A 25,366-nucleotide genomic window follows, 5' to 3' on the forward strand; every position below is an offset into this window, starting at 1 on the left:
AATTCAGAATCTTCCCTAGGCTGTTCCTTGGGAGCCTTGCCTTGAGCTGTGGACACCTCCCTGCTCGCAGGGGCCTCCCACCTCCTTAACATTCCTGGCGGTGCTGAGGGCAGCGGGATGGCATGAAATGTATGTGCATAGTGTAACTATTTATGTTACATGGACAGGCATTTTCCATCCTTTCACCTCTCCTGACCCAGCTGTGAGTTCTCCTGCAGCAACAGGTAACAGTGGAAAACCTCTCTCTGGTTGATCTGCAGATATTCTTTCTGTCCAGTCAACTGCCTCAAAAGTTCATCCAAAAGTGACCAAACTGTTTTCCTGTGCTGATTCCCAAATAGTTGCCTCAGAGAAAAGTGCAAATTGATCCTGATTTTTGGGTCTTCCTAAGCCTTTTCCCTGTTTGTGTGTAACTGAGGTTGGGAGAATAGAGGGACATGTCCAAAAGCATCCTGACTTATGAAAGGACTTATTTGTCAGCAGCGATTTTTTATGCAATGCTGTTCATTAATGTAATGGGGCTGCAGAGAAAGCCAGGGGTGGTTTGTCCCCCAGCACTGGTACTTAGGGAGCCTGGAAGAGAGGGATTTTGCTGGTCTGACCTGTTGCTGAGCAAGGCAATCTTCTGGTGAGGGTTTGAGCTGCTGAGAGGAACAGTGTTCCCTGGGATGAAACCCACCCTGGCCGTGGCTGGAACAGCCTTTTCCCAACTGCTGCCTTTGAGGAGCAGCTAAACCCAGCAGGTGTTTGGGACATGCAGATCCAGGCTTGGCTGTGTCACTTACCACACAGGAGCTACTTCAGGAAAGTAATTCAGTGTTCTCACCGTGGTATAAAAATAACCCTAATAGGTTTTTGTGGTTGCTTCCTTGGGAGGAGAGTTTTAGACAATGCTAAAAGATGTATTTAATGAAAAAGAAGCAGATCAAAGCTGAATGGTTTTTCCTCTTTTGTTGTTTGGGCTTTTTTTGTTGTTTTATTTTCTTTAAAAAAAAAGTTTAATTGGAATTTGGAGGTTTTTTATGAGTGGAAACTTTGATTTTAAACTTGCTCATAGATGTGGAAACAAAAAACTGAATGTGGATCTGCATTTACTAGCAGCCTCTCTACCAGACTGGCTCATATCTGTGCATCCAGGTGAAAAGCTCCCAAACCATGGGATGCTCTTGTTTGGAGGGGGATGAGGAGGAGATCTGGCCTTATCTGAATCCTGGTCATCAAGGACATTGTTATAGCTATGAAAATGTGAATCAGAGGCTGTGACATTTTTAATGTTCTTTAAGAGTGCAAAGCTCTTTTATCTGGAACTGTTCCTGTGCTGGCTGCAGGGAGCCCAAGGAAAAGCCTCCACCAGGCTTGGGCACTGCTTAATGGGGAACTTTGCTGGGCAAGCTCATCTCCTCAGGCTGGAGAGGTTTTCCTCTGCCTAGCATCCTGGTAGGAAACCCTATGTGTCCAGAGTTAGAAGTGTGGCAGTACAGCCCCTCAAAATGAAATCTCAACCAAATTTCTTCTCAACTGTTGTTGTCATGTGCAGTGAGCCCACAGAGCCAGGCTGGGTCCTGCAGGCAGTCCTGGTGGTGCCACTGTGAGTACAAAGCCCCAAAAACCTGGAACTGCCTCTCTGGGCAGGTACTGCTTCATCTGCAAGCCAATATATCCACATGGCCTAACTGGTCTGTGCTAGGGCAGAACTGTGGGTTTCATTGCAGAGCCTGAAACGTGAATATAGAGTCTATCCCCTCCCCTTTTTTCACCTTCACTTTTAGTTTGTGTTCACACCAGGTTTGAAAGATTTCCTTGGATATTTTCAACTTTTCCTTGTCTCTGTGTGCTCTCCCTGGTAGCAAAAGTATTTCTGAGCAGGTAAGTGATGGGATAGACATGATTCCTTACAGAGCATGTGTGTGTGTATACAGATATATATATATATATTTACATGTGCATATATATGTAAATTTGGCAATATAAATAATAATTCTGCCCCAGATACAGATGGTTTTAATATGGGAGCTTGTCTCTAGTCCAGGCTGAGCAGGCAGGAGTGTGGAAGGATGTATGGACATGCAGCTAACGAGAAGGGAAGGGAAGTGGCCGGAGGCTGCAGGGATATAATGGGTCCCCAATGTGGCAAGCACATATGCTGCCACACAGCAAAGGCAAAGTGCCACCACCAGTGACAAGTGGATTGCACCTAAGGAAAACAGCTGTGCCCAGTGCCCAAATCCACAGTCAGCCTCCCGACCCCGTGTGTCCCTGCTCTGATGTGGATTAAACTGGTCAGGTCTGGGAACCTCTGGGAGCGCATTGCACAGAAATAATGGCTCAGTAAATCTCTGGAATACCTCTTGCACGGCTGCCTCTTTTGCATTTGCAATCTTGCATTTGTGAGATTATTTTATTTTGTTTTATCTTACTTAATTTATTCTGCTGCACTCGGCATGGCAGGAACACTTTGATTATCTGTGTAGATCATTGCATGGTTTAGTGCAGTTCTGTGTTACAAACCCTCCCACATAACCCTGTTATTTGTTAATAATTTTTCTATTTTGAAGAAACACCCTTTGACACCTAAGCTGGATCTGCTTTTCTTAGGCATAAATATAATTGTCCCTGGTGAAGAGCATCTCTCTGACTGGTCCCATCCCCTCTGTATATATTTGAATATATAAAATATTAATAAAGGATGCCAAATGTTTAATCATATCCGTTTGACTCTATGAGGCTCAGTGTCTGTAGGCTTTCCTGTTAACTGCCTCTGTGATATCTACATACTGCTGATTTGTTGTTGATCTGGAGTTTTTAAAGCAAAATAAAACTGAGGTTTGCAGTTTGATTTGAATTAATCAGGTCTGATTAGACAGGAATAGATCAGGCTGTTCTGGAAATCCCCGAATCTCTCTAATTCAATTTCATGTGTTATTCAAAAATAAATAGTTCATAGCTTAAGCAAAAGTGCTATTTATTTAACACTGTTTTTTTCAGAGTGCTAAATCTTATGGAGGGGGGCATTATGATTATGCTTAGGGTGCAGGAAAGAAAGCATTTTGTTTTATGAAAATACAGATATTTTAGAATGGAGTCACCTGCTGGTAGATCTCATAAATGTACATAAAAGGATGCTCCCTAATATTATTAGTTTGTTTTTTTTCTTCCCATCACCCCGACTGTCCATCTAAGAAGCTTTGATAGCTGGAGCCACAAAACCAGAAGACTGTATTTAGTTAAATAAGCCAATTCAAAGAGAAAGGTTGGAATTATGTGTGGCAGAGGACAATTATGCAAACTAAATGATTCTTCAATTAATAATGAGATCCACGAAAGGCAGAGGAGACAGGATGCTCTGGTGAGAAGGCTCCTGGTTTCCCACCAGGGTCTGGAGGAACAGGAGTGGGACAGGGCAGCTCCCTGACAGAACATGGAGGGGCTCTGCTGTGGCATCTCTTTGCGGGGACACCTCCAGTGGAAGTCTGGCATTCCTGGCCAGGTTCTCCTGCGATGATCTCCATCTCCTAGCTCTCTTAGGAAGCGGCAGGTGGAGCTGGGGGAGCACCTCCCCGGCCCCACACCGAGTACAGTGACGGAGAGATCACAATCCCAGCCCACTCTTCCCTTCCTTGCCTCGGGAAGCCATGAAGAGATGAAGCCTCACCTCCAGAGCCATCAGTCTGGCTTTTCCACGCAGCTCTTACCCTTCTCTTCAGTGCCTGGCTGTCGTGTGCCAGAGCAGCAAGCCATATGTTAGAGATGTTAAAGAGCAAACAGCTTGCAGCCTGAACCAGCGTGAGGAGCTGGGGGAAGAACAGCAAGGCTGGGAGAAGGGGAAGGAGTGATTATCTGGAGTGATTGTTCGGGAGGGCAATAGTGGGAGGTGCTGTAAGTGACAGGGATTCACTATGGGATGCAAATCACTTAATGCAAAGCCATTAGGATCAATTTAAAATACCAAAGAGGGAGGCTAAAGTGACAATAGCATATTTTAATTGAAATCACAAATATCATTCTGCAAGATCTGGTTAAAAAGACCAGGCAGTTACTTTATCTGAACACCGGCAAAACTTTTCCTTTTCTATTAAAAAAAGTGCAAAGATCAAAATGGAACTGTTTTTTCAAAAAATTCTTAAATCTCATCTATGTATATTTTTCTGTTTTAATGTTCTCTTTTCTCTTGACTTGATGGTCATATTATAAACGGAATTAACTACACAACTAATAATACTTTGATTTTAATAGAGCCTAGGGCTGCAGGAAGGAATCAGCATGTGTTCCATTAGAAGAAAAATACAGTTAGAGGGACAACAAATAGCATATCCAGATAAACACTTTTATCTATGTGTTAGTTTTCTTTATTGAGCTGAGTATCCCACATGCAGAGACTAGGCATTTTTTTTAGACACTTTTCCAAAGCTGAAGTCCACATGATGAGATTGTTACTGGTTTTGGCAGCAGCAATGTGAACTTGGTAAAAGAGCCTGGCATGGGAATCCACCGAGTCCTGACATATCCCATTTGCCCCGAACTCTTTGATTTCTGCTCACAGAATCTGACATGTGTTGGGCATTGACCTTGCTCTTTTAAATAAGCTTATTTTAGAAGACCTCTGCAGAACGCTGTGTGTTTGGCCTCGATGTAAGCTGTTAGGGAAATGTAGTACAAACACAGAAGTTGTATGTTTTGAATGCCAGAGATGTTAAGCAGCAGAGCAGTTGGTAAAAGCTGTATTTCTGACTGCTTTCTGTGCTCTCAACACGTGTCCTGAAAGAAAAGAAAAATTATTTATCCTGTATTTGTGTGAAGGTTGTTATTTATTTATTTTTAGCAGGAAGTTCAGGACCAGACTGTTTTTTGAGTCCTAAATATTCCAACTGGGTTCTCAGACACTCAGTGGAACAAAAGCAAATTTTTTGACAAGTGATCATTAGGGATGTCCCAGGTCAGAAAGCTCAGATGGTCAGTGTCTCATTAGCCTGTAGAATCAGCCCCCATCAATGCCTCCAGATAGAGGAGCTCAGGCACAGGAGTGACTTCCCCAAAGCTTGCCCTTCGCTTTTGGAGCAGCACCCCTCACTCTGCAGTTCAGGAAGAGCTGTAACCTTCAGCATGGAGATTTGGTTTCCATTTGTTATAAGTGAGCAGCTGGGGTGGAAGTTCACAGCCAAAGGGCTTCAATCTTGCAAATGCCAGCCTGGAGCACTGTGCAAGGAAATAAATCACTGGACCCCAACATGGCAACGGTGATGGGAGAGGGACTGAAAGTGCCTTTATGAAACAGGTACAGAAAATGTACCTCATTCAGCCTCTATCTGCTCAAGTCACTGGAAAGCTCCTACCAACCCCAGTAACAGCAAAAGCAGAGGGAAACTTGGAAATACACTTGGGACGTTGATGTGGTTCACAAACTCCTGCACCCTTGCCTTGGGCTTTGGGCTTTGGGCTTTGGAGCCTGGAAGTTCAATTAGCTGGACAATGTGCCCCTGGAAAGGGTTGCTGAGTCTCACCATTCCTGAGTAAGTGGCAATACTCTACACAAAGGAAAGAAGGTCGCCAAAATAAATGTAAATTTGGATTTGTGGTTGCATGCAGCTCTTCAGGGCAACACCTGGCTTGGTGTGGAGCAGGGAGAGGCAGCTGAGATGTGCCAGCACATTGATGACCATCTTCCATGGCTCTGAGCACTTGCTTCCCCCCAGAGCTTGGCTCAGTTGGCTTTCCACCAGGATGGGCATGGAGACCTGTCTCTGACACTGGGGGAAGAGGCTTGTGAGCATTTCATGGAGCATTTCCTTGGCTGAAAGACTCCAGAGTGGATTTTTCCCCTCTCTCTGCAAAGCCTCCTCCCTGATTCAGCAGCAGCGCAGGAAAGCCCTCCTGTTCCATGAATAATTCATCTCCAGTGTATGTATGGGGTTGGGAGCCTGACCCAGACAGTTTTTTAGGGAAATAAGTGAGCATCCTGCCATCGGTGCCAGTGCTGGTGGCTGCTCCACGGAGGCTGAGCTGGAGCTGTGCCATCAGTCAGCGGGAGGGATGGCAGAGCTGCTGCCCCTCCTGCAAAGGGGGCCTGCCTGAAATTCCCTTAACCGTCACTCACAGGCTCGTTTTTCCAGGGAAATGGCTTTTATTTATTGTGAATTCTTCATACAGAACAAAACCTAAATAATGTAACATGTTCTGGGCTCTGGGCAGACAAAAATTGAAAGGGCTGGGGTGTTTGTGCAAGTGGAATGATAGCGACAAGCACCACATGGGGTCCCCGAGGATGGTGTCGGGGGACTTGATCCCCCATAAAATGATGAAAGACTCTGATGTAATGGTGTCCTGTGAAACAATTCCAACATAAATGCCACTTTCTGTTCCATTAGCAACTGACTGCCATTGTACCAGGATTTTTTTTTTTGTTTTGATATGTATTTTGAGCACACTGAGACGAAAAACTTCTATTGTGGTAGTGCTGCAGGAAGATTTAAAGGTTGTGGTGGACTAAAAATTGAAATGCAAATCACGTTTTCCCACAACCCCCCTGCTGAGGCCCAAATTTTTATAGATCAGGTCCTGCAGTCCTGATGAAGAATCAGTGATCTGCCTTTCCTGGGATTCACAAATTAGTTGCAGTCCAAGGTATCATTTCCTACGACAGAATTGTAACTTACCAGGCGAAAGTTTGTCACTGAAGACAGTCCCCTGATCTTCTATTAATTTTTCCAGCTGCAGTGCCACTAAGGATCCTTTCCCAGACAATGCAAACACACACATCACAGCTCCCCACTCTGCAACATGCTCTCACTGAATATAAACACACTGTATATATTGATCCTCTCCCCCTTGCTTTTTTTCTCCCCCAGCATGCAGGTGGTAAAACACTGACTACCATGAACTTCATCATGAAAAAAAAATAAGAAGAAAAAGCTGTGGTTTGGAAGCTGCTGGATCGCAAACTGCAGGCTGAGAATGTGGCTGCCAAAACCACCACAAGGAGAGTAGGGCATAGAGGCATTTGTGGAGAATTCTGTTTGCTAATTGCTCAGCTGGAATTTCAGGTAAGGAGTATCCAATGCCATTTATTGTAATAGGGAATAGCCTGGATTTTGCGTTCCAGGGTGGCTTTTTTTCATCATTATTATTTTTATTGTTGTCATTACCAACGCACAGCTCTCTGTGGCTGGGAGCACACTTCACAGAGGGGCTGTAGGGCAGCACAGGATGTTTTTAGCTATGCACGTGACAGGCAGTACCAGCTCATATCTGCAGGCCCTGCTATATCCCAGGGCAGGATCTGTTTCTGGATGTGAGAGGACAGATCCCTCTCAAAACACAGGAATCTGCTGGGAGTTCCCAAGTGCTGCTTGTGGGCTCAGTTTGTAACAGTTTTGAGCTGCTTCTCAGTGCCCTGAACTGCTCAGGCTTCCCAGGAACTGTTCCAGTCACCCCATGCCCTTCCAGCTACTTAGAGGCTCCTACTATGCAAAAATGTGCTGCAAATTATCACCAGCAGTGATCACAAGCTCTGAGTTCCTCCAATTCACATCTGGTTGCCATCCTGCAACTTTAACTAGTCCTACTACTCATTGCTAATTAGCTCCCAGCTAATAGTGCTGGCTACCAGTGCTGCAGCGTTCTGGAGTCTGTGGGCATTAATGAGAATTAGCATTTGTTGACGGCCATGGTGGGAGCTGCCTGTCTGCAGCATTTCAGGGGTTCCCATTGCTGGAATGTTTGATTGCCTCCTCCAGTAATTAGCCCTGACACTGAGCAAGTTTTTCAGAGGTCTCACTTGGCTGTGCAGAGCCTGAAGACACACTGGGCTCTGTCTGTGGTGAAGAGAGTAGAGGCCAATAATAATGTATTTCCCAGCAATATCCCTTCTTCTCTCCACTCCCCTCACACAGCTAACACAGTGCCAAGGGATGAAGTCGGCAGCTCCCCTGCTGCACTTTTCCCTACTTTGCTGTTCTCCATGAAATGGTCATTCTCTACTTTTTTAATGGGTAGAGAACAAATTAAACATTTTAACTTAAAATTAATTGCCTCCTTGGTTTGGGAATATGATGGTAGTTAAAATGCTACAGGAATTTGGCACACCATCAGTGAATAACTCTGGTGGGCCTTTCCATACCTATTTTGAAGAAGGTGCATAATCAGAATTAAGGCACAGGGAATGCAGAGAAATACAAGCCCCTAGTAACTCTTGAGGGGTAGATGAGCACATATCTGGTGCTTCTTTAGGAGCACTAACTGGCTGTTTGGAAAAAGAGGTGCTGGGGAATGTCGCTGTCTCCCTGGTCAGCTTCCCAAATCCGCTCTGCAGGGAGAGGCACGCGCTGCACATCCCGCCCGTGGCTCTGGCTCAGCCTGGTGCTGGAAAAGGAGCTTTTTCCATGTGCTACTGTGGAGAGGAAGCTGCTCTCACCCTCACCCTGAGGAAGATGAGCTATAGGAATATACAAGGGGCTTTTTTTATAGCTTGGGGGCCAGGAGGGGAAGCAGTGGTCATGAGCAGAGACTGGAAGCTGGCTTGTTAAGTAAATCTCAGGCTGTAGCTGGTTTTAATTTATTTTTTGTTTTATGTGCAGGAGACTAGGCCTCGCAGGCCTGGCTAATATCAAAGCCTGGGGTTTTGTAGATTTTTAATCAAGGTCCACTTTGGGGGGTTCTGCTTTCGGGGCTTGTGGATGTGTAGGATTTTTTTGTCATGTTTTTCATTTTTTTTCTTGCTGCAGTGTCTGGATTTCTTTAGTTCAACTTTTCCATTCTTCTGACTTGAGCCAAGTGAGTGATTTCAAATTACCCAGCACTTTCCAGAGATGGGGTTTTTTTTGTTGTTTGGGGCTTTTTTGGTTTGGGATATTTTTTTTTTTTTTGAGGCAGACTTGCAGTCCAGTTTCTCTGAAAATCACAGATGGCATTGCAATCCTACCCCATTACCTCTCGCTAATTTGGCATTCTTTGCACTGTCTGAATAGTTTATTGTTCATCAAATCTGTATGAAAGGAATTTTATATAAATTTTTTGTTTGTTTTGTCCCTCTGCTGGCAGGAAAAGTAAATCCCAAAGTATTTCAGCAGGTGCTATTAATATGCAAATAATGGAGAGTACACTGGGTCTAATAGACCTCCCAACTACATGGGAGGTGTCGCTGTTGGAGCAAATTAGCTTTCCGTAATTTGCATGCTTTTCACAGCCTCCTGGGATTATATTTGAGATCAGAGACAATAAAAGCATATGCTGTTAGTTTAAAATGTAACTAATTTTAGACTTTGAAACCATTTTAACCTAACTTCTTAGTGTTAAACTGTTATTTGCACAGAAACTTTCCATAGAGCTTGTAATTTTCACGGCCTTTCTCTTCCCCCATTAACTGCTCCATCTCTCTTTCCAGGTTGAAAGAGAAGAAGGGAACCTGCCAGGTGACTGCGTCTGGAAAGCAGGTATTTCTCACAAAACCAACTCCAGATTGTCCTAGCCTGGTTCTGAGTCTGCATTCAGGTCCTGCTGGGGTCTAGACTGAGCTTTTTATGTCAAACTTCTTCCCTCCCATTTGTCATCTTTGTATATTGTAAATCCATCCCAAAAGAATGCTGTGGCCCCTGCTGCCTGCTCACAGAGGGAAGAACCTGCTTGTAGTATCAAAAAAATCTTCTTTGCTCACCCAGCAAAGCAAAGCGTCCCCGAGCTGCTGTGGCACAGATGTCCAGTGTGGCTTCCTAGCCTATGCTTGGTGAGTCTGTTGGGAAATTGCCTAGAACAAACGGGAAGAAAAGCAAGGATTTCAGAGCAGACTCAGTCCACAGAATCAAATGTTACTGACTTGTACTGGCACATTATCAATGGCACTTTCCAACTGATACTGATAGCAGAGTCACTGTTGATGCCTGTGCTTTGGGACAACTGAAATGATGGGGTGTCACTGCCATGGCTGAGGAGCTGTGTCTGTATTCCAGGTGCTGCGGTGGCTGCTTTGTGCTGGACTGGCCAGGTGGGTGACACAGGGCAGCCACTCCAGCCCTGCCCCTTGTCCCCCATCCTGCCCTGGTGCAGCTGGCAGGAGGTGGTTCTCCCAGCTCTCAATTCGTGCTGTGTGAGAGGAGCAGCAGGCCCAGCTGTGCCTCAACAGCAGACTGCAGAGGTAGCCACAGCGTTCTGTCCTCCTGCCAGCTGTCCCAGATCCCAGAGGGTGTGATTTGGGAGTTCCTGTGGCACAACTGCTCCTTTGCCCACAGATCTCTGTGCAGGGTTTCCAGGTCACTTGGGCTGTGGGGTGGTGGCCATCCTGTATTCCTGGAGGGACAGATTCAGGGGTAGGATCAGACATGTGGAGGAGATGGCAGCCAGGAGATCAAGTTAGCATTGCCAGATTTATTCCTGGCATGGGAAAGGTGAGTGTAGCAAGGGAGAGTAAGTGTGAGAAGGGTCCTTTGAGACAAGAAACTCTTGGGATGCAGCTTTGGCCACACAGTGACATGTGGTGACACTCTTCTGAATTTTTGGGGCCACAGCTTTGCAATCAATGTTTTATAAGTGTGTTTCACACAGACAATATATAGAAACACTTCGTTTTCCAAGGAGTGCTCTTTAAAAGATGGAAAATACTGGGTGCTTTTTTTTTGTCTCATCTCACCCTGAATGTTTTCTAGCATTAATACCAGTGACCTCTCACTTCTGCTGCTTTTTATTAATGGGATATGGCTTGCTTGTTATAAGCCTGGGCACTGGAGCTGGAAACACTTGCTTTATTTAAAAATAAAAACAAAAAGAGAGAAAAAAGGGCTCTGATTACTCAGGTGTCGACAGAAAAAACCTGCGATGTTGTGCCAGATGGCTGCATTTGTGAAACAGAGTGTAGTCAGAAGGAAAGTGGAAGGAGACAAGGCAACTGTACATCAAGAGTGTGAAAACATGACCAAAATACCTTCAGCCTTGTTTCACCAACACTGGATTAGGAGGCAACTGTGGTGAGATGCAAGCAAAGAAAAGCAGGAGGGGACGCTGTTTGGAAAACAAAAATGTCTTTCACAAAAGCTTTGAATTAACAAAAATCAGAAGGTTTTGCATTAAATGGGCCGAGTGCCTCAGAGCCCTGTGCCAAGTGCCACTGCAAAGTGCCACACGTGACAGAGTAAAACAGTGACGGCAGCAGGCTGTGTCAGGGCTCAGTGTCCACTGGAGCAGGATGTGCTGCTGCCAGGCATTTCTGAGTCCTGTCCCCGGTGACTCTGACACTGCCCAGCTCCTGCCATGGCTGCCCATGCTCAGGAAGGCTTTCCCTTAGCTGTGGGAGCTGTGCTGGCTCCTCTCTCAGGCACATTCACGGTGCCTCTGCCCATGCCCACACAGGTGGCACCCAGGAGCCCTCGTGCCAGGGGTCTGGGTTATGTCCACTCCCAAAAGTGGGGACTTGTGATCCCAGCACTGGCTGCTTTGTGCCTCAGGCTGTTTGGACTCGTTCCTCACCTCCTTCACTCAACTTCTGCTGCCAGGGCAAAGTCTGTGCCAAGCCCATAAACGCCAAACCCTTGGCAGGCCCGTGGGCGGGGGCTTCATTACCCTTTTATATCCTGAAACGGAGCCTGGGCACTTTCAGCTTTGCTTCCATGCTGCAGCTTTTGGCTGTTGCACTGGGAAAAGTTTAGAATAGTTTGATCTCAGATCAGAAATCCAAATTATTTTTTTTTCCCCATGCTTAAGCTGGCTCTGGCATGGGCACAGACACTCTGGAGGTTTGGACTCTGGTCTCTCGGCCTTGGCTTTGGTTGTCTGTTGGTTTACAAACTTGGTGGCGCTTGGGTTTCGTCTCAAGCGTCTGAAATCCTGGTGTTCTTAGGTTGCACTTTGATTAGAACATGGCCAGGAATATCAGTGTTAATTTTCACCAAAAGCATTTCCACACAGCGTTTTCACCTTCCCAAACCCAAAACTACACCTTTTCACAGGTACTTTCTAGCAATGAACTTCATCCAAAGGTACTGAAGGTAGGTTACATTTCCAACTGCAGGTACAAAGAAAGTGGCAGGAACATGGATATCCCTCTGATCCCTGCTCTGGTACAACTACAGCTTGAATGTGAGTTTCATTCTTTTATTTTTAAAAAATCTGAATTTCTACATTAACTTTGGATCAAAAGTTTATTCTTCACACCAGGAAGATTTTTTTTTTTATTTCCTACAAACTGCATTGTCTTATTTGGGGAGTATGTTCACAATTGAGAAAGAATTGCCTTTATTAACAAATCAAAAGCTTGTCCTGTCAAAACTGAAATCGTTCTACCTTTTTATGTGCAAATTAGAGCTTCTGTCAAACCTTCAGCCATGGTGCATTTAATTTGTGGAAATATAAAAATATCTGGCTTAATATTAAATATTCTGCATGAGGAAGGAAATATTTGAAGTGATGCATTGCAGTCAAGATTCTCGAAAAATCAGATTTGAAAGAAATAAAGTGGTGCTTTAACAGAATTTATTTTCCCTACTTTTGCCAGAGCTCAGAGTAGTACTTAAAAGTGTGTTTAAGTTACACAGGTGTCTGAATATCTGGCTGGATCTTGGCCTTTGGGAGTGAACCAAGCTAAATCTAAATGTGTCCAGGGCAGGGGAGCTACATCCGCTGTGTTTTTCCTTAGGAAAGGCTCACAAGATATTTATTTTTAATTAATGACAAAGTATGGAGAAACTGTTGAGTCAATTCAGTAAAGCTGGGGTAAAACAAAAAAAAAAATTCAACTGTTGGTTTCAGAGTGATAACTTGTGTTTTGGAAGGTCTTTGGTGAGAGGATAAAATTCTGATTATCTGAAGTTGGGCACTGGTTCTATATTTAGGTTTCCAAATAAAGAGCTGTGTGCCCAGCAAGGTGATGCACTGGTGGACTGAATGTGAGCTCCTTCCAGCACAAACAGTTTGGGTCTGAGCCTGAGGCAGCCCACACTCCCCCTCAGCCTGGATCTGCTGCTTTCTTTCTGTTCTTTGAAGCAACTTGTCTTGTTCTTGGCCTGGTTTTGTTGGGAGAACAAGGAATTTCCTGCAGAACTGCCTGCAGACCCCCCTTTTCACTGTGCTCAGTGTCTTTAGCTGCGTTTTGGCTTATTTGGGTCTTTTCCTAGCATCCCAGCAGGCTACTTCATACTGAATTCCCAGCTCTCCTTCTGTGATCTGAGATCCTTTCCCATGGCTCTTTGGGAGGAGCGTCCTGTCCAGGCAGGCTATGTTTGCCCATCATTTTTTTCTTCCAATCACATATTAGAATATCTCATCCTGTCTTTGGGGAGATTTTAATGGGGCCGAGTCCATTATACCTCATTATTTCCGAGGCCTGAACCAGGGACTTTTGCCCTTCTGCAGAGCTGAGAAGAGAGGAAGTGGCTCATTCCTCATTCCTTGAGGATCAGCCTCAATCCCTGAAGTGGCCCATGCCCAGTGCTTGGCACAGTGCAATTATCCCATGGAAAAAGCTGCTGGAGCTTAGCTTAATTTAGCTTAGCTTAGCTTAACTGACATCTGTCAGGAATGTCAGTGTCCAGGCTGGGGTGTGCCCATGGAATCACAATGCAGGTGTTGTTTCCAGCCACCTGGCTCAAGTGGAAGAGCCCTTCCTGCTGCACCAGTACGGTCACAACCACCCACTTCCATGCAGAGGGCACAGAAAATATTCCCTGAATTACTGTCAACTGTCAGAAGTTCCTTTTGGGGATGAATTATTATCTGCAGGCATCCAGAGCACCCACTCCTCTACAAGTTTTATGCCAGTGCTGTCAGCAGTGCAGAATTCCAGCCTCGAACCAAGAACACTTGGTTCTTCTGGCTCATCTCTCCAAGGGGATTTCTACAGGCTAAATGTGCAGTGCATTGAATGTGAAGGTGTTTATTAGGCCATTAGCTGTAATTAATGGTAAGGCAGCTACTGAGGCTGTGGGCTGTCCCAGGTTTTGCCCACATTCTTGTTTCATATCCACTCCCCAGCATGAATTATATGATGTTCATATTCAGCCTCTCACCATTAGAGACCAACAAAGTGGTTTGGGTTGGGATCTCCTATTTCAGGCCATAAACATACGATCCAGCCACCCCATAAAGTACATTCCTCCAGCTTTCCATGAATTCTCAGGCATAGCTGTGGCATGCAGCAGGGTTTGGGTCTGGTCCCTCCAGCTGGAGAAAATCCTGCCCAGCAAAGCTCTAAGGCACAGTGTGAAATGGGTGCTGGAGCTTCACCCAAACGGGTGAGTTTTGCCTCTGTGCTGCAGTCACAACTTCTGTTGCTTTTCTAAAATAGTGGGTACTATGCTGTCCCCATGAACTGCTTCCATGCAGGGATTGAGAGAAAAAGCTCTCCAAATGCCATGGCTTGCTGCCAGAGGGCTGGTGGGAGGCACAGTTTGGAGGTGAGGGCACTGGTGAGCTGGGCACCTCCCTGGCAACTCTTCCCCTGCCAGGAGTGCTGCAGCCTCGTGCACTTGATCCTTTAATTGGCCCATGGGCAGGCTGGACAGCTCTCTCTTTATTATTGTTATTATTATGCAATCAGACACTACTTACTTACAGAATGTGCTGGAGATGCACTATTTATACAGAAACTATGTACATGGAGACCCATTTTCTCCATGGTGATTGCAGATAATGTGGAAAGCTCTGCTTTGATTCATTAGTAGGGCAAAAGAGATAGTCAGGATTATTTGGTATCATTCACAGCACTTCAAAATGCATGTATTTTCATAATACTCTAAATCTACCACTTGGGCTGGTAACTCAAGCATGTGACAACTGCTTTGCTGTAGTGCTGTCATCTTAAAATTGGGGTGGTGTGATATTTTCACTGAAATGGGCAAACCTGGAAGCTCCTTTAGTGCGGGATTTGTGGTGAGTGACCACTGTGCAGTGCTTCTAAACTGCTCAGAGCTCACAAGGATCCCTGGCACCTCCAGAGCCCCACCCAGGGTGAAGGGCTTGGGGAACCACCAAGCTGAGAACTTGTTTTCTTAGAATCATAGAACAGTTTGGGCTGGATGGGAACCTTGAAGATCATCCAGTTCAAGCACCCAAAAAATGGCACAACTCCAAAGTGATGCTCAGAGAAAAAAAAAAAAATCTTTAAGTAATTTTGTTTCTTGGGTTGAAAAATAGAACCTCTGAGTTAATTTAATGAGTTCATTTTGTTTAGGAGAAAAGTATGTTTTAGTATTTTGTTTGCATATAATTTTGTGCCACATCTCCTTGGCGTTGTTTTCTGGCAAGATGGGTAAGCAAAACTTTTCAGATTAGCATTTCCCATTTCACATCTATTCCTTTCTTGCCCTATCAAGACCATCCTCGGGCTGCACTGACCTGGGCATGACTTCATCCAGATTCTTGCCACTTACATTTGCACAAATATCCAGCTCCATCCTGTAAAAATCTCTGAGCTCAAGCCCTGCTTTAAAGACGGAGTCTCAAAAACGCTTTCTAACAACAGCCTTTGGCAAATCCTTATAATTTCCAAGTGTGGGTACAGAATTTTTTCTGAAAATGCAGATGGCAATTTCTGACAGCCATTTACATGTTTTTCACTGAACCATCATGTGCTCATAGACCTCCCCACCCTGACAGCAAGGCTTGTCCACTGGAGACAGAATTTAAAATATCACTGCTTAAGTGATTAAACTTACCTTATGCTCCTGAGACTGTCATGTGGGGGTTTATCCTTTTTTCCCTCTGCCCCTCATCTCTATCCGATTTTGCTGGGCACTGTGGTGTATTTCCACATCTCTGGAAATCAGCTGTATAAGTTACATATCTAACTTCAGTTGCTTGTTGACCAGGGCTTTTCTTTTAGTATCATGGATTAAAATGTTCCAATTGTCATCTGAAAATCTTCCTTGGCCCATACCTGGGAAATGGAAATGTGGTCAGAAAGCCTTTTTCCCTCAGTTCCCAGCCTCTCCCACCTCTAAATCTGATTTACCCAGTTCAATTCCCTCTAATCAGGTATATATTTTTAAATAAAATGCACAGAAATTATGAGGATCGTTTACCCATGAGAAGTTGCCTTCATTACTGACATTCCCCCATGTATATGTTTGCTTCTCTGTCTTAACACCTGAAATGTTTGGGAAAAAACTTAAATGTGGCCAATGACCGCATTTAATGCAGGAGCTTTTGCACCTCTGGGCTCTGTATTTATAGCTCTGTCATGTTCCTTTCTTGTACTGATCTGGAGAAGAGGATTTTTTTTCTTATCTGATGAAAAGGTTGTCTGTCATGATGTGGTTATTGCGCCACAAAATATTGCCTAAAACTTGACCCTGAACAAATTTTGTACAAGGACAGTTTACCCCAGAATTCCAAAGAAGGTGAAACCTTCCTCATGCTATCTAAAGGGGGAAGCTGCTTGGGGTAAATAAAATTGGGGTGAGCCTAAAAATCCTTCATTGGAGCCTCAATTTTAAATGCAGTGTCTCTGATTCCAGCTGAAGCCACTTTGCTCCTAGTGTTACTCCACTGAACTTGGAGTTTAACATGGATTTTCATTGATGTACTAGTCAGAAATTTTAAAATTACATGTGTTAATCAGGTATGTGTGGCTTGAAAAATATTCAAGGTACTTTTAGCCTTATCAAATGATGCTGTTCAATGACTGTTACCAACCAGAAAAGGAATAATTTCTAATGAATTTAGGACCTTCACAAATTTCGCATCCCTTTCCATTCACAGTGTCCATGAACAGACTGTGATTTTAATTTTTTTCCCCACTAGACACAGTTATTCCCAACGTCTTTTGTGGAGAGAGGGTAACTTTACCTGTCTCTGCAGCTGGTTCAAAGGTAAGACATGGTATTTGTGAAGCAGAGAAAAGGTGCTCTGCCCATAGGGCTGTTTCTTTTCCCTCATTGAATGGATGTGACCTAGGGAAGTTTCTTCATTTAAGAAAAATGACCTCTTATTTGTCTGTCTTATTTGTTCAGAACTTCTCTCTGCAAATATTTTAAGTGTTCTGGTTCACTCACTGTTAGAATGGCTGCAGACAGCGAATGCAACCCCTGGCCCCCTTAAATGCACAGGAAATATTTCATATGGCAGTGTAGAACTTTTTCAAAATGCAGAATCCTTGGTTAAGGGCTTAACTATAAAATATTTACTCACTCTGCTGAGTCCTTCTTCAACCACTGCTCGTGCTTTATGAGCAGTTACCTGAGCTGCTCCTCACCACTGTAAACAGGGACCTTCACTCTGGTCACTTTTTAAGAGCTACTGTAGTTTAAAAAAATAAACGTAAAGAACTGCTGTCCAAGTCCTTTTAAAGTCGAGTGCATGAGGCAGCTCCTGGCCAAAGGGAGGGCTGGGTGGTTTGTTCTTCAGTGAGACACAAAGCCAAGAGGGCTCTGTTTTCACATGCTAATGAAGCCCAAGGTGACAGGAATTTGGCAGAGCCCGAGCCCAGCAGTTGTGGGCCAGGATGGAACTGGCCAGGCATTACATTGAAGCATCACTTAACACAAACCTACAGCCTGGTCCTAAAACTTCATCAGAAATTAATACAGTGCCAAATGCCATCTCCACAGCCCAGTTTTTTTGGCAAAGTGTTTTTCAGAGTAAGTGATAAATATTTTGCTAATTTAGGAGCCCAGTGTCCAGACCCTGGATCATTTGCTTTCTTTCCAACAATACTTTGGAGGAGCTAAAAGTCTCCAAAATGTGCCCAGTGAACTTCCAGGGTGAGCCAGCAGTAAAGGGTACATTCTCATATAAAAGCTATGCATTTCAGAGCATGTGTGCTGTACATCATTAGGATCATCTTCAAACTTGACCAGTGCTTCAGAGAAGAAAAGTAAGAAAAAAGATCCAAGCAAATTATAATTTTTTAAAGCAACTTTTTGAAGTTCAGCTCTTCTGTTCCACCTTCACCCCCCTGAGGCACAGACACAAGAGTGTGGAGCTGTTTTGAATCCCATTTTGGGGATGCTTGGAGCCATTAATGCCTCTGCCAGGTTGGCTCTGTCCCAGGAATGCCACCCGCTGCACTGGGCACAGGAAGATTTGCCCACAAAAACTCCTGCAAAGTAAAACCAAACAGGCCAACCTCTGCCAGACCAGGTGATTTATTTACCTTCAGGTGTAGCGTGGCTGTTCTTTACCACTTCTTTCTGGACAAGAACTCAGCTCTGCATTTTAACAGAAAATGTTGGAAATACAACACTTCCAGGTGAGGGGGGCAGAAATTCCAAGGTCCTTAAAATTACTGTGAAATCAATAAATAAATAAAGACAGGGTGTGGTGTTCAGTCACCTCCCTTTCATTTTTTTCCCCCTAGAAAACAGTTCCCAGCTGGATTTTCCCCAAGATGTTAATACAGTGCTGGGTTTAATGCTGACTGAAGCAAGGTAGCAAGTGGTTATTGCAGGCCTGACATGCCTGCTCTGCCAGGGAACAGCATGAGCTTTCAATTCAGAAAACAAGGTGAACTTTGTTGGGTCATCAATCTGCTTTGCCTGCCTCAGCCAGGTATCTGCTCACAATGAGGATGACTTAATTCAGGATTAGTTTATTTGTACTTAGTCAAGGTCTGATTGGAAAAGATGGAAACAGTGTTCAACCCAAAGGCTGATTTTTCTTTTCTGGAAAACAAGTTCTTCTTTTGAAGAACTGGCCTGAAGTTTGCAGTAGTAGCTTTGTAGGCAGTTTGTCTGCTCACAGAGCTGATGTTCCTGATCGTGAAACAAGAAGCTGAAACATTTTAGGTAGAGCCAGGGAAAGGCAATCTTGCCATTTTGTGCTTCTCAGAGTGCACTTGCAAAGGAGAACCAGTCTTTAGCTGTTCTTCAGCGTGAATTCCTGTTCTGTCTCCTTCATTACTCAGATCTAGTCCATCAGACTAGAGGCAGGAGTACAGATCCATGTCACTGTAATGTGACACAGAACCAGCACTGAAAATGGGCTTTAAATGGTGCCACTATGCTGATTTGGCTGGATTTTGCCTGAGAAATAATATGCAAATTAAAGAATTACTCACAAAGGTGTGCACAGTACTTCAAAATACACCTTTAATGTTCAGAGTCCAAACATTCCTGTATGCTGTTTTAAATACTTCATCACATCTATTTTCCCTTGGTTTTCCTTTTTTAAACCTGGTGCTGTTCTCAGGATATGTGTGCTTGTATTTGTGTGCATGTGTAGGCCCATGATTGTTTCTACTGCTAGAGCTGGCAATGTTTCTACTGTTTTCCAAGCTCAGTTACTATTTTGGCCAAGCATGGATATTTGGGGATATGAAAACTGCTCAGCTGCCTTAAGGAAAAAAATTCCATAGGTTTTTGTTTCTGTATTTTGCAGTTTTCCACTCATCAGTTGCACGCTTGTGTTGAAAAATGTCTTTCAGAGTCAGAACTTCTGAAGAACAAACCCCAGAAATGGGGAGCAGGTTCACTGTCTCAAAGCAGGACTGTCTGCTAATAAGGGAATAAATACAAAATAACACAAGCAGATTAATATTAACTAATACCAAAGTACACCTACCTCTCTCAATCGCTTTCTCTTTTCACATTCTTGCCATTTGAGCAGCAGGGCAGCACCAGCTCTCCTCACATATTGCAGCCTGAGAAAACAGCTCCAGAGGGCCAAAAGAAGCAAATAAAATGTATTTGTTATTATGGCTGACCTTAGGCAGGCAGTATGTGGAGCTGCGGGAATCATCCACGGAATCTCTGATTATAAGTATGGTGATAACTGGTAAGACTGTGCTGAACTACTGTGAAACAATTCAGGTAGTCAGCAAACAGGGCTAATTGCTAGTTTGGGGGAGATTATGGGTAATTTACTGCCCACTGAGGGCTTCTACCTAAAAATAAGCTTTTTTTTTTTTTCCTCCCTTTGGACAGCACTTGCATGTTAATGTAGAATTCCTGATGCAATTACATGTGAAGAGGACATTCAGATGCACTTCCATAAATGCCCTTCTGCTTCTCGATTACATTAACTGTCTTTGTAGATCCTTCGATAGAAACCATGTTCCTCACTTTTTTTTTTAAATAGCAAACAGGCACTGAGCTAGACTTTGCTGTTATCCAAGATGTCCTGATCAAAGGGCTGAGGGTAACACAATAAACACAAGGAAAGAAACTACTGGTGGTTTCCAACACAAACTAACGGGAAAGTGTCAAGTGAGCAGCTACTGACAATTCCAGCCCCCAAACCAAATGTTCGTGTGTGAAACTCCACCTTTCAGAAGGAAGAACAAATATCCACAGAGTGTTTTGGCTATAATTACTTCATTTAAGGGGAAAAAGAAAAAAGTGCTGAATTCAGTTTGCTGAAGTCAAGCCATTAATATTTTTGGCATGTAAAAAGATGTAAACCAAATGTTTAAATGAAATGTCATCCCCTGGGTTCACATTTGCCCACTGAACTACGGTGCAAAGTCTCCGCAGACCTTCATACAATACATATTTTTCAGTTCATTGAAGAAGGCCCCTGCTGCTTCTCAAGGAAAACTAACTTGCAGAAGCAAAATAAATACTGTCGTGGCAGTGCAGCAGCAGAGCCTCAGAGCACAGATGTGCAGCACTGCCGGCTTTTCCATCAGATAAGGAGCATCCAGACATAATCACTCCAGTGTCTGGGACACGGCGCACGCTGCGGCGCTGCCCAAGTATGGCCTGACAGACACATGCAGGGTGTGCTGGGCTGGAGTGCAACGAGCTGACAGCACTGCATAACAGACCTGTTATGTCTATAGGCAAATGTTTGTGTAATTTAGCCTGGACTTTGAAATAGCCCCAGAAATCGGGGCACAAATGGAGCTTTGTGAGGAGCTGTCAGGGATGTACCTGCTGCATGAGGATGTTGGCTGAAGGAAGGGGCAGCCTTGGGGTATCACACTGGGAAGCTTCCATCAGTTCCAGCATCTGCCCATCCAACCAGCAGGGCTGCTGCAGGGCTGCTCCTGGAAAAAAAAAAAAACTTTATATATATACATATATATATACACACATTATATATACATATATATACATATATATATATATATATATATCTATGAGAGCCACCAAAATGATTAGAGAGGTGGAGCACCTCTCCTATGAGGAAAGGCTGAGAAAATTGGGATTGTTCAGCCTGGAAAGGAGTAGGTTTTGGAGTCACCTAATTGCAGCCTTCTAGTACCTGAAGGGAGCCTGCAAGAAAACATGGAGAGGGACTATTTCCAAGGACCTGGCATGACAGGACAAGGGGGAATGGCTTTACACTGACAGAGAGTTGGTGTAGATTGGATATTAGGAAAAAAACCCTTCCCTGTGAGGGTGATGACCACTGTCAGACTGCCCACAGAAGCTGTGGCTGCCCCATCCCTGGAAGTGTTCAAGGCCAGGTTGGACAGAGCTGGGAGCAAGCTGGTCTATTGAAGGTGTCCCTGCCCATGGCAGGGGGTGGCATAAGATGAGCTTTAAGGTCCCTGCCAAGTCAAACCAGCCTGTGATTCTATGATATAAATGTGTATGTGTGTGTGTGTACAGAGATACATACATACAGACACACATATACATATACACTCACACATATAATATGGGGCCTCATTTAATTGTGGGCCCTGGGCCTAACTGCACTGTGGCATGCAGAGGGTTACTGCTGTCTGCTTTTAGGCAAGACACCTCTTAAGAAGCAAAAAAAAAAGTAAATTTAACCCTACAGAAATGCAGCTCCCTGGGCCTGTGGTAGTTCCTATTAAGATATACAAAGTATCTCAGCAAGGGAAAATTTAACTTACATACCACACATGATTTTAAGTAAAGAAATATTGATGGAGTGGGGGGGGGTGGGGGGGGGAACAAGTATTTTTTTAGCTCTAATTTATGGCTGAGCAGCTTCATTTTAGGTACTTCATGGGAATATTTTAAACCAAGCCTGCATAATATTAAAATAAGTTAAAATGTATGTAAAATTTATGAGAGCATGTCAGGTGCAATGCTTGATAAAGTAAGTTTAATGCTTCAGAATTTTTTTCTTCAGGCAGAGAAAGCTGAATCCTGCAATTCTAGGTTACAGTATAATTTTAGAAACTCTTTTCCATTATACCATTCTTTTATTAATGAGATCCAACCCAATTTAACAAAAAGAGGTAAATTCCTAAAGAGTTTGTGGAAAGTCCTCAGCAGGCTGGAAGCTGGAGTGTGTGATAAAAGAGGGTATTCTCCTGTTCATAGGATCTATTCCATTTTACAAAAACACTTTACAAAAGGAAATCAATTTACAACAAACTTTCCAAGTGTGCCTCTCCAGTGCAGTTTTCCTTCTGGAAATGCCGCCTGGCTCCATGAGCAAACAAAAGCTTTGGCAGCTGACAGGGGCTGTACATCACTTTGAAAACTCTTCATTTACCGGGGGTGTGTCATGTTGCTTCATTGTGTGACACTCACAATTATCGTGACAGAGCTAAATGACAAAGTACTGTCACCCCACGGAAAATTCAGAGCAGCTTCTTTCCATTTTTCTGCCTGGTCATGGGAACGTCGCTGAGCTGTACAAAGGAGCGGCAGGAGCTGCAAACAGGGGCTGGAATGGCTGCAAACTGCTCTGCTCTATTAAAAATTCAGCTCCTCGGCAATATTAAATCTGAATTTACTTCCATCAAACAGAAACTTAGCATATCTCATTCTTCCATTATAAAATATTGACATCAGGAAGAGTGAATCCTGAAATGAAGATTATAGATGAAAACTATGTGCTTGGTAATTATCATTTTTTTCTTTGTTATTATTCCTTTCCTCTGAGGATTGCACAGGCTGTTGCAAACAGTAATGAAGTTAGCATGCAATGCCAATGCAAAGTGTGCTGCAAAGTTATTCCTTCCCTCATTATGGATGAGGGAGGCAAGACAGCAGGAGGAGGGAGATTTCCCCAGCCAAACCCACTCACGGGCGGGACAGCCTGCGCCTCACGTCTTAATCAGCATCCCTGGTGAGGAGACCCTCAGTGCCATCTTGTTTCTGTCTCCTTTTGTTCTGCCATTTCCCTGGCTTTTTTTAGGTCTGTACTGGAGCTCAGAGCTATTAATATCAATGACACTTTTTTTTGTCACACACCAAACAGCCAGTTCACAAATCCTTTCACTGCCCTGTCTTGAAAAGCTCCTGAATAACCACAGCACTGGAAAACACAGTTACAGGCGTGGAAATGTCCAACCCCTCATCCCACCAGCTTTTCTTGAGGCCTGACACCACAGTATGAAGAGATCAACACGTTGGAAAACCTGCACTGGGACAACTCTTTGGTTCCTGCCTGTGGAGACAGCACAAGGCTCGGGATGGCTTCCACCACAAGAGCCAGGTCATCACCCCCTGAAATTCCCACCTGGCCAATGGACACGTTCATGGCTGATGCTTCTCTCTGAGGTGATCACACAGAGATGTCCCCCTTGGTGGGATGGTGTTGTTTGAGCAGCTCCTCCACATCCTCTCAAACCCTTCTTGTGGTCTGCAGATGTTCTCGAGGAGTGTGATCGATCCCAGGTGCCACACTGGATACCCAGTCTGGCTCATGTGCTTCCTGCAAAAATCAATCCAAATCAATACATTTCCCACCCTCCTCCCACCGTGTTTGCAAGAGGTTCAAAGGCAGGACCAATTACTCTTAAGGTGGAATTGTCAGGTGTCAGATGAGAATAGAGAAGTTGAAGCATTATGTTTAGGAACAGATTTATTTAGAAGACTTGAAGAATTTGTTCTGCTATCAACAGGTCTATAAAAAGGGCTTTTATAGTACAGTCTAGAAGAAACTGATACTTTGCAAAATGATAGGGGGATGTTGGCTGGGGGTTTTTCCCTTTTCTTTTTGCACCAAACATAGAGTTGCCCCATAAAGCAGGTAAACTCACACCCAAGCTCAAGGCAGCCATGGCAGTAAAGCTCCTGACCTTGAGGGGCATTTGGTCCCAACCCTTCTTGGCCAGCACATCACCTTTTTGATTCCCATTTCCCCATGCTTTATTTATATATCTTTATCACGCATTCAGTTTTTTGGGTTTGGTTCCAAAACTGAGACCCCTGCCAATCTCCAGGTCTAAAGCTTCACGTGAAGCTCCCAGTCCCTGCCAAGCCCACAGCACACAAATACCACAGCTTATTATAATCACACAAGATGTTCCCAAGTTTAACAGTTCTCATCCCAGAATACCAAACCTCTCTCTTAGCACTCCCAACAAATCAATATGCATTATTATTACGTGCTCAGATACTACATCAGATTTCTGCTCATGCCAAAATTTCAGCTAGCTGTTCCCTGGAGTATTTATGCTTGTGTACTGTATTTAACAACAGCCCATTCAAAATGCTCACAGCTCCTAGGAATGAAATGCACATAATTTAGGAATAGCTGTCTGGCTTTCAGGCATCATGCTGTGTCAAGGGAAAATTAAATCTCTGACTCTCCCCCTCTTTTAAAACAAACCTGTACTTTGCATCATATTTTGGGGAGCTGCACGAAGTTTCATAAAGACCAAGTGGCCCTGGCTCTTTTTTTCCTGTTTAATGGCAGTGCCTCCCTATTAATGCTCCAAAATGATACAGTAGTTTTAAAAAAAAAGCTCTCAGCATGCAGGCATTGTATCACATTAAGAAATCAGGATTTTCTAGGCACTGCACAGCATTAATTACACTGAGCATGCTGCAAATTTAAATTAAATGATATGCCATGTTCTGTTGTAAATATCAAAATGGATTGCAAGATATACAGCCCCATATTTGCTTCTGATTGGCATTTGTACACTGAACAAGATCAGAAAATCTCTATGATATATAATTTCTATTTGTTTTAAGCATACATGATGCAACTTTACTTTTTATTTTCAGGAGTACCTAAGAGCACAGGTACAGGTAAGAACTTTCTGCACTGAAAAAAAAAACCCAAACAAACCTTTTCTCAATAATAACAACAAGAAAAGAACATTAAAAGCCCTCTTTGCCTTCATTTCTTTCCAAAATAAAAGAATAAAATATGCTTCTCTTCCCTTCCCCCAACAAGTATTTCCAATGTAGGGAATGGAGGGCACTGAGAGGAAAATGAGGAGTATGAGCAGCTGGAGCAGGTCAGCAGGAGGATCTGATTTTGTCCTGTGGGTTTGAGTACCAGCATCCCATGGAAGCAAATGCTGTGGAGGTTCAACTCACCCCAGCAGGGAAGGGCTGCTCTTCCAGCTGGAGTTTCAGACAGGAGCAGAGTGAGGGCTGAGCTGGGACTGTCTCAACTCTGGTGTGATGAGGGAAGCCTGATTTGGTGATGCCATGGGAAAAAGTGCCTGAAGAGAATAGAAACAATAAACAAAAGGTCTGTTAGTATTTGTATTTTCCTTGACGTTATTTTGCAATTTCATAGTATCAGGTTGAATTGTCACAATCTCAGCAGCCTCTCTCCTTAACAA

General features: G+C 43.9%; 2 long non-coding RNA genes across 4 annotated transcripts in view; one reads left to right on the top strand and one right to left on the bottom strand.

Annotated features, from left to right (window-relative positions):
• LOC146438945 (uncharacterized) overlaps positions 1–25,366 on the top strand; it is a 438,604-nt gene that overhangs the window by 407,878 nt on the left and 5,360 nt on the right. For 2 of the 3 annotated variants that reach the window (XR_014850582.1, XR_014850584.1), the window contains exons 6-8: positions 6,843–7,037; positions 8,718–8,766; positions 9,377–9,425. This is a non-coding gene — a long non-coding RNA (uncharacterized LOC146438945). Of the gene's footprint in view, positions 1–6,842; positions 7,038–8,717; positions 8,767–9,376; positions 9,426–9,571; positions 9,681–25,366 lie in introns of those variants that run through there. The other variant, XR_014850583.1, reaches the window with a different exon arrangement.
• The window catches only part of LOC146438947 (uncharacterized), a 156,839-nt gene continuing 135,437 nt past the window's right edge, over positions 3,965–25,366 (bottom strand). The window contains exons 11-17 of the long non-coding RNA XR_014850581.1: positions 25,116–25,243; positions 23,302–23,496; positions 20,784–20,899; positions 19,474–19,564; positions 18,068–18,199; positions 15,630–15,850; positions 3,965–9,736 (exon numbers count right to left, since the gene is read on the bottom strand). This is a non-coding gene — a long non-coding RNA (uncharacterized LOC146438947). The remainder of the gene's footprint in view (positions 9,737–15,629; positions 15,851–18,067; positions 18,200–19,473; positions 19,565–20,783; positions 20,900–23,301; positions 23,497–25,115; positions 25,244–25,366) is intronic.

The sequence above is a fragment of the Lichenostomus cassidix genome, chromosome 3, assembly GCF_008360975.1.
Source record: "Lichenostomus cassidix isolate B80296 chromosome 3, HeHo_3.0, whole genome shotgun sequence".
Classification (NCBI taxonomy): domain Eukaryota; kingdom Metazoa; phylum Chordata; class Aves; order Passeriformes; family Meliphagidae; genus Lichenostomus; species Lichenostomus cassidix.